The sequence below is a fragment of the Montipora foliosa genome, chromosome 13 (genome assembly GCF_036669935.1).
Source record: "Montipora foliosa isolate CH-2021 chromosome 13, ASM3666993v2, whole genome shotgun sequence".
In the NCBI taxonomy this organism is placed as follows: Eukaryota; Metazoa; Cnidaria; class Anthozoa; order Scleractinia; family Acroporidae; genus Montipora; species Montipora foliosa.
The window spans coordinates 12960945-12976488 of NC_090881.1; the positions used below are offsets into that span (position 1 = coordinate 12960945).

Sequence of the window (15544 nt, forward strand, 5' to 3'; positions counted from 1 at the left end):
AAACAACAAAACGCGGACAATTCGAAAAGCTTTAATTTTCACTAAGCCTACAGGCAGTAAGAATAAATAGCCAGGGAGCTCCGCTTTTATAGGCTTGGCTAAATCTATATATTACATATATTTTTTTTTATATTTCTTCGTGTGCAACCCTAAACGAAACCTTCACTGCTATATATGATGGCGTTTTGCCAAGAACACCCTAAATGAAACCAAAATCCGAACTTGACACTCCTAACCAAGATGACAAGCATAGCTGCCCCATTCATATGTGGGTCTGCCGCTCCGGACTTCGACTTGTGTTCAACTCATAGTTCATAGTTTCTTTAAGCGGTATTTTTAGCCGTAGAATGCTCAAACTGGTAAAAAAAAAAATAAAAGTGCTGAAAGTCAAGGCATTTTCTAAAGGAATCACACAAACAGGCTGTGAAGACCTTATTTAAAGCATTCTCAAGCACTTGCCACCATCAAAGTTTCCTTATGTTCCCGCCACCGTTCAAAATAAATACGACTGGTGATTTGTTGAAAAGTATGACTGTCACCGCCGTCTCACAGTCCCATAGTCGAGGATTAGACATGATGTGTAAAATTTAGGAGTGATAAATGCATGCCACTGCAGTCGTCCAGTTACGCAGTCGATGATTATGCATTACTAGATAAAGTAAAACAGATACAAGTGCCTGCCACTGCAGTTCTGCAGTAACACAATGGAGGATTATAATACATGCCGAATGGATCATCTTGAAGCTAGTGGATCACAAACAACTGCCACCACGGTCCTGCAGTCCCGCGGGAAATTATTAGACATGATATACAGTGTCTCAAATCTTTAACTTTTAGGTAGCTATTTAAAATATGCCTTTATGTCACCCAAATGAGCTCTAAAATTTAATCTTTAAAGTGAGTGGTTAGGCTTAGAAACCAAGAACTATGGTTAATGTCAATACATGTAAGTGTAAAGAAACCTTGTACATACACGGTAGGCACACGGTATTATTGCAGAGTTCCAAACCCTCAACTGAAGACTCACCATCTAAAATATGCCCTTATCATGTAAATGACTAACTGCATGAGTGTGGGTCGGACTGCAGTGCAAACAAGTGGACTATTTTGGATAGCATCATTAAGAAACAAGTTAGATGACTGTAGGGCTATAGTACTGCAGTGGCAGACCACTGGTTATTGTAGACTCTAGCCTTTGAATTCTTGGATTTTCCTTTATCCAAGCTTGTAGAGGAAATTACATGGCCCCGCGGGAATACGAATTTTATCCTCGAGTGCTGATAGTACCTGTATCAAAGCTTTCCTGTTTCAGTTTATTATTTTTTTAATTTACCAATCACATTGCTTTAACGATCACGTGTGCTTGAAACGTTGCTCTTCCAGACATAATATCAGTAGCATACTTAGAGACCCGTCATTTATTACAGGGAAAAGGAAGGGGGGGGGGGGGGGGAAAGAGAATAGGCTGGTGCAAAGGAGGTGGGGGTCATACATGTACCTTTTTGTGCACCTGACAATGGGGGCCTGCCTAAAAATGTGCAACCATTTCTGAGAGGCCATTTATTTTTGTCCATTCCAGTTTCTGTTCCACAAAAAAGAAACAACACTGAAGGAATCAACAACAAATCAAATATTATTAATTTATTATCAAAATGATGAGGAAGGGGATGATATTCATATCACAGTGACAACCGTGACTAGATCTGGGAGGAGGGCTAGTCGCTATTTTCTTTGAATAGTTCGGTGAGTTTTATTTAAGTTGTGTTAAAACTGTTTCTGTTGTTGAGGGCGGGTCATCTTGTTTCATTTGCAGACTCAAAGGGGGCCACACTATGTTATGCAGTGGCAAGAACAGGCCCACGGGAAATTATATATAGGAAAATTAAAATGCACCAGCCCACCCCCACCTCCCCCTCTAATAAATGACCGGTCCCTTAGGTTTTCAGTTTTGTGATCATAGTTGTATAATTGACAGATTCAGTTTGGTTACCCTTGGTTATTTAGAGTACAAGCGGGAACCGGTGTGTTGGTTTGCTTTTCTCCGATTTGAGAGCTACTCTATAACAGTGTGCGACAACGCCCTCCCTGTTTTGTTACGGCAATTGTTTTTTTGTTGGTTATAACATTTTACAATCCCTTCGACAACGTTATTTTAGGTTTTTTGTATAATGTATTTAACGAAACCTACAGATTTCTCTAGTTTCATGATATTAATCCCCTTTTTCATGTCAGGTGCTGGCATTGGCACTCCTACGAGCATTGCCAAATTGTACCTTACAATCTCAAGTTACTCAAGGTAAGCGTTTCGCAGCCAGTGGCCCAACACGCTGGAGCCTATCCCCGGTTTCCGTAGCATGAAGCGAATAGAGTATTTTTTACTGCCCCCTGGATGGGATGGTAGTCCATCGCAGGGTTACTCAAACTGTTGCTTAAATTGTTTAGTTTGTTAATCGTGTATTTTAATTTTCCATGTTTGCCTTTGTCGCATTTCGTAGGGTTTGACACAAACTTAGTAGGAATGTAACTACGATTGGATTGCGTGCTACTTATTGGTTGATACTTGATTTTCTTGTCTTTGTATTGCAGCATCTTTTATTAATAATTAGTTTATTCACCACATTGTACTTGTTTACGTTCGATTATCGTCAAATTAAATCATCGTCAATCACAGCTGGTTTCTGTGATACCTGACTGTAATCGATCAGTACAATCCTTTTTCGCCACAACAGTTGTTTGGCACGTGACAGTTTGACCCCCCAACAGTCGCTGTGAGCCCGCTGCTTCAGTATCTCTCACTCGTTCCCTGTCCTCACTCATGAGAGGAACTGTCCTCGGTTTTGATAATTCATGATATCATGTTCAACCTCATCCAATAATTGTTTATTATGCGTGAGCAGAATATTATTTGCAGCAAAACACTTATTTGTAGGCAGTTATTTGCAGGTCACATAGTGGGCTCTCGGCCAATGCAAAGGAAGGAAAAATACATCGAATGATAATAAACTATTATTGTGAATGTTAGGAGAAGAATAATCCCTCTGGGTAACTCTCACCATGACAAGGGTGATAGAACAAAGCTTTAAAAGGTTGATAGGAGCATTTTAAATTTATGTTCTAGGTTTGAATCAAACCAGGTGCTCGAAAAAGTTTGTTTAATGTGCAGTGGGGTACATCATTTCATTTCTATGGCTGATGGGCACATCACATTGAGAGATGTTGCGGTGCAAACATTAGAGAATAAGCCCTTGGTGATGGCTATTTCTCTGCGGGGTCACCTGTTTTTACGTACAGTTTGGTTGAATGGCAACTATCTCCTTATTGGTGGAGTTATAAATCTTGGTGTTTGTTTCATTACTAACAAAAAAATGCTGTTAGTTCCACAATGAACTAGGCAATCCTATACTAAAATTCACTAGAAAATTCTCTTTCAAATTACATCCAAAGTGAACGAGATCTTGTACGAAACTTGCACTAAACGTGTACGAACGAAAAACTTGTACGTTGAAAACTGTTGGACGCGACAATCCTAAAATTTTCTGAAATTACAAAGCACGTGCAATTCCCTTGGGGGAATCACGTGATACAAACGAAACAAACAGGAAAATAATAACTATAACAAAGGAACCGGAAATCGGTGGCCACAAATCCATCTTGCTCTCAGAGAAATAGACTTTATATGGAGAGTACTTTTGTTGAGAAGTACCTCACACAGGATGATGTAGTCAGAACACGTCATTGTTTTGGTCGATCGTTTTCATTGGATTATCCCGTTCCCTTGGGCCCGGAAGGGACATGTCGAGAGTTAATGTGATTTTATTGCCTCTTTGAATGTTGTGACTCTAAAGCCAACAGGCAGCCTTGGGCATGAAGCTCGTGATGATCTGATCCGATATAAACCCTTAACTCCTTTTGCAAGCTGATTTTATATTTGCAATCACGAAACTTTCAGGGAAACTGTAACTATGCAACCCCACAAATCATGCAAATTTCACTGTGATTGTGGGTACCTCTAATTTTTTGTTTTCTAAAGAACATAGCCAAAATTAGGAAATTTATATCTTTTCGGCTCTGCAAGACCCCTATTCACGCATTTATCACTTCAAAGCTTGATTATTGTGATCTCGTTTCATCCGGGCTTTCCAAGTATCAGACTCAGAAACCACAGTATGTTCAGAATAGTGCTGCGCGTCTCCTCGCAGGGACCAACAAGAACGTTAACATAACGCCCGTATTGAGACAGTTACGCTGGTTGTCTTTGAGCGAGAGAATTGATTACAAAATCTTATTTTTAATTTTTAAATCACTACATTGTATGGCACCTGAATATCTCTGTGAACTGTTATCTTTTTACCATCTTGGAAGATCATTACACTCCTCGGGTAAATCTCTCCTTGTAATTCCGAAATATAAATTTAAATCTTATGGGCAAAGCGCCTTTTCCTGTGCTGCCCCTGAACTGTGGAACAGTCTTCCAGGTGATATAAGATCTTGCAATTCATTGACTGTTTTTAAATGTAAGTTGACGACATTTCTTTTTGAACTTTGTTTTAATTGGCAGTAATTGTTTGAATGATCATCTTTTTATTAATTGTAAAGCACTGTTGAATTTTTAAAAACGGCGCTATATAAGTTTATATATATATATATATATATATGGTCCTGCGAAACAAATTTGTCGACCGCGGAATGTAGTCTATTTTACCTGTAACGTACTGTTGCTTTCATGTCCAAATTGAGCACTCTACTGGGATGGGTCATTGCCGCTAGCAATTGCGCATGCTCACTAGCTCGCTAGTTTGAGCACTCTGGCATGGCTTAGATGTACCACATGTGTGCGACATTTGGGGTGGCTTTATAGGCTTAACCTCCATTCCAGACATCAGCACTGCACTGGTGAGGCCCAGAAGCCCATCATAGCACGTTTCATACCAGATTTGTGGTAGACTAATTGGCTTTTTCTTTTTTTGTTGGACCCTGTCCTAAGTACCTGCCGGGAGGGAACGGCGTGGGTCCTACCCTGAATTGTTTTCGGTATGTCTCAGCCTACGCCTGTATCCCCTCTGTGGTCTGATATTGTGGAGAATACGCCTGTGCCTCCCTCTGTTTCTGGAGCTGGCCAATCTGATTCGCCATCCCACATGGATACCAGTCCTGGTGGCTCTTATGCTGATAAAGTGACTCTTGGTTCTGTTAATTCTCGTCCAAAAGTTTCCAGTGTAGCTCCGCGTCGCAGGTCTTATTTGTCTTCTTTTGAAAGAGAGCATTTTGATGTTTTGAATGTCATGCCTGATCGTCCTGCTTCTACATACTTCACACTCCCTGACAGCTCAGTTACGACCAAGCAAATCTTTCATAGCTTGGGGAGAGATGGCTTTCCTCCGACGTCAGTCCGTTGTCTTCAGAGATCCCAGAATGGATCAGTAGTCCTCACCTTTACGAAAGAGAAGATCCGAAACAAATTTCTGCAGCAGTCGTCTTTCTTTGTTGGAAACCAGCCTCATGCAGCTCATCTTGCAGGCAGAGCCTTGTCTTATGTTGTTGTGTACGACGCTCCTTTTGAGTTACCTGACTCGGCCTTGACCTTCCGTTTGTCGAAATATGGCACTGTTTACTCCCAGCGTCGCTCCTCCGTCCAGGGCTTCCCCCAGGTCCAGAATGGTATCCGTACTCTTCGCATGTGTATCGATGACCCCAAACCGTCATACCTTCGTTTTGGTAAGTACCTTCTCCGTGTACAGTACGAAGGCCAGGTGAAGACCTGTAGAAGATGCAACGAGCCAGGTCATTTGGCCCAAGAGTGTCGTCAGATGCTTTGCTTTAACTGTGAAGTGATTGGCCATCATGCCCGTGATTGTCCTGCTGGGGTTCGATGCTGTATTTGTAAAGAACCTGGCCACATGGCCATTGACTGCCGCCACTCTTGGTATCGCCGCCCGCTTTCGCATCGTGATGCCGTTGATGCTGAGCCCCCGAGCCAGCCTGCTGCTGACCCCCTTCCCGTGGATGTGCCCCCCACTCTTCTAGATGCTGAGAATGCTGATTCAGGTGACGTGGATCTTGATAGCCCCCCCATGGAGAATGCAGAGGAAGATTCGGCAGGGTCTGAGGACGATTCCCTGGAAGCTGAATTTGACCAGCCCTTGGCCTCGGCCCTTTCTTCTGAGCCTGCGCCTGACTTTTTAACTACTCAAGGCCTCATCAAGGATTCCCCTGATGTTCAAGTTCCCGTAGTGCAAGAATTTCCCGTTTCTTCCCTGACCGATACGAGTGTTGAGAGTGGCGAGTCTGAGCCTGAGAGTATTGCCACATCTGAACTGATGGATTCCGACGCTGTGCCTGATAACATGTCTCCTGTGGCTGAGTGGCCCTCTCGCCGAAGGAAGAGATCTCGACATGGCTCGTCCCGACGCGCTGCTTTGGGCAAGTCGTCTCGTCTGTCTGTAGTAAGTGAGGATGCACCCGCTTAGTTTAGCCTTCTTAAAGTGCGCTACGATTAATGTTAGGGGTTTAAGTCAACGTAAGTTTTCGCTGGTCTCTGATTTCTTTCGTGCTTCACGCCTAGACTTTTGTTTCATTCAAGAAACTATGATTTCGAATGACGCTGTTCTGCGCTCCTTCTCCTCTTCGTGGCCGGGCCCCAGCTTCTGGGCCCCTGCTGTCGGGAGGAGAGGGGGGGGGGGGGTAGCTATCTTATGTTCTGATATTTTTCGTAATAATGTTTCTGTTTGGCAGAAGGATCAAAGTGGGCGCATTCTCAGCTTACTTGTTAAGTTTGACGATTTTAATCTTAATCTAGTTAACCTTTATGTGCCGACGATTCCGGCTGAGAGAAAGATTTTCTTTCAGTCGGTCCCGTCCTTTTTTTCTTCCAAACTCGCGGCTCCTGATTGGGGGGGATATGAATTGTTTTGACTCGGCGCTTGACAAATTGGGTAGGTCGGTTTCCCTCGACTCCGACTTCTCGGACCTAAAATCTCGCTGTAACCTCCGTGACGCTTGGCGTCTTTTGCATCCACGAGACAGGCAGTTCACCTGGTTCAGCCCAGACCATTCAATTGCCAGCAGACTGGATACCTTTTTGGTCCCGCGGCTTCTGTGCAATCAAGTCACTAGGTGCGATATTCTCCCATACGTTTTCTCAGATCATGGCTTTGTTATTTTAGACTATGATATTGCAGCTCTCCCCCTGCGAGGCCCGGGAGTTTGAAAGTTTAACAATTCTCTCCTCGATGACGAATCCTTTTGTTTAGAGATTTCGGATTTAATTGAGCAGTTTCTGGCCTTTCGGAATTGCTTTGCTTCTCACCGCGATTTTTGGGAGTCTTTAAAGTCTGACATTAAGCTAACTGCGATCGCCTTTTCTCGTCGTAAACATCGTTTACTCTTGTCCCAGAAGGTTTTTCTAGCCAATCGATTAATTGCCCTGAAGAATCGTCTGGCTTCGGGCGATGTTTCTGCTAGTCCTGAAATTCTGACTTCAGAGGCTGCTCTGCGGTCACTTTTAGATTCGCAGCAGGGTTAAGTGGGCAGAGGAGGCGGAGTCTCCCTCTGGTTTCTTTCTCGAGAGACACGAGAAAGGCTCCGTCTCCTCTGTCTTTGATTCTGAGGTTTTTCCCTCCCTGACATGATTCAAGCCCACGAGAGTTTTTATTCGTCCCTATTTTCTGAAGAGCCAATTGACCCTGTAGCCCAATCCCATTTGCTTGAGCACGTTACCCGCCGGTTATCGGATGCTGAGCACGAAGCATGCGAGGGTCTTCTTTCTTTGAACGAGGCGTCCGAGGCCCTTCGCCTCTCTAATAGGAACAAAACGCCCGGTTCTGACGGCTTAACTGTTGAGTTTTATTCTGCGTTCTGGTCCCTCTTGGGGCCCCTTTTAGTTGATATGTTTAATGAGTCTCTCGCCCATCGTGAGCTGTGTGACTGTATGAAATCGAGTGTTACGCGTCTTGTTCATAAGAAAGATGATCGTAGAAATCTAAAAAACTGGCGCCCCATTTCGTGACTGAATGTGGATTATAAGATTTGTTCGAAAGCCCTTTCCCTCCGTTTGAAAAAAGTGTTGGAGTCTATTGTAGACCCTGATCAAACATGTTCTGTTCCAGGTAGATCTATTTCTTCTAATTTGGCTCTTCTTCGCGACACACTCGATTTTATTGAGAGAACCGGCGAGACAGGTATTCTCGTCTCTTTAGACCAGGAGAAAGCCTTCGACCGCGTTAATCGGTCCTTTCTGATGAATCTTTTAGAACACTTCGGTTTTGGGCCCTCCTTCTGTAGCTGGATTTTCACTTTGTATAACGGCGCTTATATGCGTATCCTGGTAAACGATTTCCTTTCCGATCCTGTTCCTTTGCTGCGGGGGGTCAGGCAGGGCGACGCCCTGTCCCCCATGCTTTATGTTCTCTGCGTTGAAGTTTTAGCCTGCCGTATTAGGGACTCTCCCGCGATCGAAGGCTTTCTCTTGCCGGGGGCTGGTGGTGTCCAGTTTAAAGTCGGCCAGTATGCTGACGATACTACGGCCTTTGTCAAAAACGATTCTTCCCTTTTCTCACTTTTTGACGCGATTGCGTTTTACGAGCGTGGCTCTGGTGCGAAGCTTAATTTGTCCAAGACTGAGGCCATGTGGCTTGGTGCCTGGAAAGACCGCCTCGACGAGCCACTTGGTCTCACATGGGTTAGGAAAATGAAGATTTTAGGCGTTTTCTTCGGTACTGTTGACGTTGAGCGCGATAATTGGGAGCCTCGTTTGTCCAAACTTGACAAAACTCTTTATAGATGGAAGTCGCGATCTTTGTCCTTTATTGGGAAGGTCCTTATTTTGAACATATTAGCTTTAAGTAAGTTGCTCTATGTGTCTCGCGTTTTAGTACCCCCTAAATGGGTTTATAGTAAACTTAATAGTCTGATATGGCCCTTTTTGTGGCGCGCTCGATTAGAGACTGTAGCTCGTAAATCGCTTATTTGTTCTGTTGATAGTGGAGGTTTGGGTTTAAAGGATTTTTCTTGCCAGGGCTGCGGCTTGCGGCTTTAGTTACTTCCGTGTCCGATTCTAGTTCTAAGGGTTTTTACCTTGCTAAGTATTTTTGTGGCTCTGTGTTAGCTCCTTTGCGGCCGGAGTGGGCCGGGCTGCGTGATAACCTAACTCCAAGCGCTGCCCGACCCACTGCCTTTTATGCGAGTGTCCTTTCTTCCTTTCAGGCCACTGATTTACCTCCTGGGTTTACTTACACGTCTCGCGCCTTTTACAAGGTTTTGCTAGCGAATTTCTGCACCATCCCGATTTTCCCTGCCCTCTGGTCAGGTTTCGTCCCCTCCCGCTTTTCCCTTTCTCGGCATTGGAGTCTGATCCGCGATTCATTTACTGAGAACTACAAAAATGATCTTGCATGGTTGATTACCCTCCGTGCCGTTAAGGTGCGACATTCACTAGCTCGCTAGTTTGAGCACTCTGGCATGGCTTAGATGTAGATGGGACATTTGGGGTGGCTTTATAAGCTTAACTTCCATTCCAGACATAAGGACTGCACTGATGAGCATATAATAATATATCATAATAATATGATATATATATATATATATATATATATATATATATATATATATATATATATATATATATATATATAATATATATATATATATATATATTTTTTTTTTTTTTTTTTTTTTTTTCGGGTACTAGTATTATAAGGTATGCAATCCATGCATAGGCAAAAGAAAACATAAGGTTACTGCAAACTGCAAATGCTCATTTTGCTCACTTTTTGATACTGCTTAAATCAGTGCATTAGAAAAATAGGGAAACAAGCTCTTAATCACAGTTTAAGAATGCAAATATTTTCACGAAACTGTAGACAGCAAAAATGACGTTTAACTTTTGCCATTTGCCATAAACATCATGCTTAATTAAGATCTATTTCCCCTTTCTCCTTCCATTTCCTTTTCATTTGGTTCATCTTACCATTGTACCAACCAATTCATGGATATTCGTGATTAGTGTTTTAAACTACACTCTTAAGGGGGTGACCCTCACTGAACAACCAAACCGTTGCTATGGACTCCTTCTTTTCGCCAAGTGTGTTCTATCATAGATTTCTTTGTCCGGTTCGGCCCACAACCATATTTGGTAAATCACGTGACCAAAACAGAAACGCCTAAACACTCAGCGAGTTAACTGTTTTTTTTAACACATTTTTAACTCAACAGTATAAGATTCTAACACCACAAAATCTGTGGCGTGGATTTTCAAAAAAACGTAGTTCTCAAAAAACTATGATGTCATAAGGCTCTCCTTTGATACACGTTTCAAAGTATCTGTTCCATTTTTGGTCCAAATAGAAATCCCATGCTACAGTTTACGAAAAATGATTTCACAGTTCCTATCCGGTGAAAAAAGCGCCTCTTCCTTTCATTTCCTTAGAGTTTTTACATGTGTTTCACTGAAACGCACAATAGAGGACTGGGACTAACTACACATGCGCCTTCTGATTGAAGTGATGTCAGATTTCCATTGAAAAAGTTACTTCAAAGAACCATTCTTGCAAACTTTTTGTAGGGCTCTTGACTAAAAATATGCCTTAGCAACCATTGTCTTTCTGTAGTTAAGAGTCACCTCCCTTAACGATTGTAGGTAATCCTCTCTCTCTTTCTTAGCTGTTTATAGTGGGAGACTCAGAGAGGAAAAACAAGAGCTTCCCGTCACTGAGAGTCTGTGCGGAGGTAAGAGGTTAATTGTAACCAATTTTGAGACAATTCAACTTGACTTTACTTGTTTTTGTGATGACAAACTATCAGTATTACTTTCTATCAACCTTTTTTTAAACAATGCAAGCCCTTCCGCATTTCTGGGAGGACATACTAACTGCCCAAAGCTATTCAAAATAATCTTACTTGCATAAACACATTCCGCTTAAATTGTTTAGAAAATGAAATCGAACATTGCTAAGGCAAAACATAAGATGTGTTTTTTTGCACTGTGCAATTACATTGCCAAATTCTAGTTGTGATGTAATATAATGCTCATGCGACACATCCGGGACTTAATTCAAAGTTCAGTTGTTTTTCAATGGCCGTGGTGGGGGGGGGGGGGGGGGAGACTTTGCATATGAAGGGACAGGGATGCTTGTCGAAAATTTCGAATTAAACCCCCAAAAGGAGACCAATCTGGGCGTGGCCAAGTTTTTTTGTGACCCCTAAAAGAGACCATATTTAAAACATATTACACAATTTTTTTTATACATTTCTTTGCGTGCAACCCTAAACGAGACTTCCACTGCTATACATGAGGCGTTTTGCCAAAAAAACCCTAAATGAGACCAAAATCCGAAATTTACACCCGCCCTAACCGAGATGACAAGCATCCTTGCTTAGGCTTTCATACGCGGGTCCCTCGCCCCGGACTTCAACGTGTCTTCAACTCATACTTCATGGTTTTTTTTAAGCGGTATTTTTAGCCGTAGAATGCTCAAGCTGGTAAAAACAATAAAGGTGCTGAAATTCATGGTATTTGCCAAAGGCATCACACAAGCAGGCTGTGAAAGACCTAATTTAAAGAATTCTCAAGCACAAGCCACCATCAAAGATTTAATTTGTTCCCCGACAAGAAAATGCAAACATGTCACAGTTTACTATCCCGTCACCGTTCAAGATGAATATGAGTGGTGATTAGTTGAAAAGTTATGAATGACTGTCACCGCAGTTTCGCAGTTCCAAGACAAGATGTGTAAAATTTAGGAGTGATAAATGCCTGCTACTGCAGTTATCCAGTTATGCAGTCGATGATTATGCATGACTAGATAAAATGAAACGGATACAAGTGGCTGCCACTGCAGTTCTGCAGTAACTGTGACGATAGCCGAGGGGACTCCCTTGGGGAAAAACAACAGGAAAAAGAAAAGACAGAAAAATACCAAACCCCTTCCCTCGATCCCACAACACATGCACTACCATTTACTACCTAATTAACAACAATTTTATTAACGTATAACCATTAGGGAAAAAGGTAGAGAAAAACTAATCATCAGGTAATCCTAAAATTAATTGAGTTCTTAAAATTTAAACTAATTCCCAATTGATCCGTAAACAAATGCAACAATTAAATCCGAAGGAACGTGAACACTTAAACGGATAACAATAACTCATTTATTTACACGATGTTACTTTACGAGTAACGTGTCCAGCTACTCGAGAAAATTTTCCTTGTCCAACGAACACGGACAAATTTGGCAACTCTTCAAAAGCCTCTTTCAAGACGCAAAACCACTCTCAGGTTTCTCCCACGAATTGAGTGTTCTCATCTTCTTTCCTCCAACCACTCACAGAATTCCAAGTTCTTTCTTCCTCCTTACTCCTTTCTTCTTAGTTTTGTTCTTTATGGTCCTGCCGCCGTTTGCAAAGGGATTTTGCACTTTGGTACTCAGACACGGCTCCTGCTAATAGCTTTTAGCAGTGTTTCAAATTCACTCTTCACCGTCCCTAGATACAACTTCGACTTTCCAGTGGCCGCCAAAGGCTACGTCTTTTTACACATATATAGTTTCACTAATTTATTCAAATTACAACATGCATTTTTACGTGGCTACATAACAACACTCAAAAGAAGCTCATAAACAATTAGACAGGTAATACACTATACTCCAAGAAATTAAAAAAAAAAAGGAACACTTATCGGTAATATAGTAAATACTAACGAACTACAATATCGCACTAAGACGACAACTAAACAATAAAACGTGAAATAGAAAAAGAAATTTTATGACAGTAACCCAGTGGAGGACTATAATACATTCCACATGGATCATCTTGAAGCGAGAGGGTCACAAATAACTGCCACCACGGTCCTGCAGTCCGGTGGGCAAGGATTAGACATGATTCGACAGGTACAAAAGACAGGTAACAGGTCACAGGTCATTGTTTTACCAATACAGACAGTATCCTAAGCATTCATAAAAGCTAGGCTTAGGCCTAAAAACTTTTGTTTAGGCCTAATTAGGCCTAAGGTTAGCTTTTATCAATGTTTAGGATACTTTCTGTATTGGTAAAACAATGACCTGTGACCTGTGTTTTGTACCTGCCGGACATGATTTACAGTGTCTCAAACCCTTAACTTATAGGTAGCTATTTTAAAATATGCCTTTATCTCACCAAAATGAGCTCTAAAATTTAAACTTTAAAGTTAGTGCTTAGGCTTAAAAACCAAGAACGATGTTTAGTGCCAGTCAGTGTAAAGAAACTTTGTATACGGTAGGCACACGGTATTGTTGCAGAGTCTCAAACCCTAAACTGAAGACTCAGCATCAAAAATGTGCCCTTATCACGTAAATGACTAACTGCGTGAGTGCAGGTTGGACTGCAGTGGCAAACAAGTGGACTATTTTGGATAACACCATTAATAATGCAAATTAGATGAATGTGAGGCTATAGTACTGCTGTGGCAGACCACTGAATATTGTAGACTCCAGCCTTTGAATTCTTGGATTTTCTAGCCTTTGAATTCTTGGATTTTGGGGGTTGCCCCCCCCCCCCCCCCCCCACAGTCTCGGAAATCAGAGACTTCATCAGGGATTCTAACAAGATGTCTAAAGGGAAGTAGTTTTATACATGAAGTTATAGTACAAAAGCACGTTCCAGTAAAAATTGCACGCAGGATATAACGTAAATCCTGCGTAGAAAAGCTCTTAACTTAATAAATTTAATTTGGGTCTCACAATTTAACGTTAACGTATATGAGTTTCTAAGTTTTTATTAGTTACTAGATCGAGTAGACCTACATAGATTATGTGAGGTTCTAAAAACTCTATGTTTCGAATACGTACAGTTTTATGACTTTTAAGGATTGTAAACGAATGTTTCTTTCGTCAATATTGAAGGAGTAAAAAACGGATTTCAACAATCAAGCATTCGGGCACTGTGTAATTTAATCGGGCAAAAAGGACACCCCCCCCCCCCCCCCCGTTCGGATCGTGCCCGTACGCCTATGCTTACACAGGAAAATTAACTATGAGCACTAGATATTATTGCAGAAAAAAAAAGTCACTTCGAACATGGGTTGCTCCTCAAAACCTCGCCCGAGTGGAGCTTACTATATAGTTCACTTGATAGGCTAACTTAATTGCTTACCCCAAGAAAAAACAAAGAGTGTGTTCGATTAAACTTGGGGGTGCGTTTGATTCGAAATCCGATTTCAAAATCGCAATCTTTCTGATTTTCACTGGAACACAAAATCCTAAAACGGAATTATTTTCGGATCTTATTAATTAATTGCATTCATTCTCGAGATTTCAATAGCGGACCATTTTTGGATTTTGTGTTCAATTGCAATGCTGAAAGATCCGAGTCTTAAGTTCTTCATGCAGGTTTTGGTAGCGAACGCATCCACAAAGTACAAGCGAGACAGAAAATATCAGTTTGCCGTTTTTGAGCCATTCGTGGGATCTGCTGTGCTCGCCTACATAGGGCACGCTTAATATTGCTTCCACAAAAAGATTAATCATGAACACAACAATTTCTTGGACCATGCAATCGAGTTCTCGCCATTTCAACAGTGTGTAATAGGAATTAATGGCTGCGCCAAGCACTTCAGCAAAAAGGTTGGTTCAAAATATTACCCTTTACTCTTTACCCTTTAACCATTACCCTTTTACCCTTTACCCTTGGGAAAGTGCTGCCGGTTCATCGGTTGTCAACGGTTATAGTCAAATACCAGGGCTGAACGGGAGAGGACAAAACGCGGAACCCTACTCCATGGAGTACCCCTAAAAATCATTTATTGGTCAAACTAAATACTTTATCAACATTGTGAGGTATTTGGATGCACATTACCTTTATTTATTTCGAGCATTTCGGCTCTGCGATTGTTACTGTTCGATGCAGTTCATACATTGACCGCCATCTTGAAATTTCGTTGGTATTTCATGTATCCCTTATTGTAGTGTATTTTTTTTTGTGTATGATACAAACCTGTATGACCTTGTATACCCATATAGGCCCGTGCATACCCATAATATACCCATATACACCACTGTAGTATAGAGTGTATAACCACACATGCCCCTGTATGCCCCTGTTTACCTATATATACTCATGTATGCCCCTGTATACCCATATATACTCATGTATGCCCCTGTATACCTATATATACCCATTTGTAATCTAACCGCATACAAGTAAAGTTTTCCAATCCATTCCAGAGGGGTATATATACATGGACGTTCACAGGCCTGAATGGGTATGCAGGGATACACACGGTTTTTATAAATATTTGTCTTTAAATACACTATAATAAGGGATACACGAAATACCCACGAAACTTCAAGATGGCGGCCAAAGGTATATACATCTAAATACCCCACCATGTTGATAATGTATTGAATTTGACCAATAAAATGATTTTTAGGGGTACTCCATTTAGGTACTACATAGGGTACTCCATGGAGTAGGGCTTCACGTTTTGTCCTCTCTCGGGCTGAAGAATCAATTTTCACGAGCCCACCAAATTCAGTCAAATATTGCTGGTTTAAATGTTCCCACGGTTAAAATTCCA

At 41.6% G+C, this 15544-nt stretch overlaps 1 protein-coding gene across 21 annotated transcripts in view; it reads left to right on the top strand.

Annotated features, from left to right (window-relative positions):
* Positions 1 to 15544, top strand: part of LOC137984000 (NLR family CARD domain-containing protein 3-like) — a 349493-nt gene that overhangs the window by 318803 nt on the left and 15146 nt on the right. For 15 of the 21 annotated variants that reach the window (XM_068831171.1, XM_068831169.1, XM_068831165.1 and 12 more), the window contains 3 exons: positions 1580 to 1743; positions 2233 to 2296; positions 10657 to 10722. The gene's annotated coding sequence lies outside the window, so the exon portion shown is untranslated. The remainder of the gene's footprint in view (positions 1 to 1579; positions 1744 to 2232; positions 2297 to 10656; positions 10723 to 15544) is intronic. The other 6 variants (XM_068831172.1, XM_068831175.1, XM_068831177.1 and 3 more) reach the window with 3 other exon arrangements.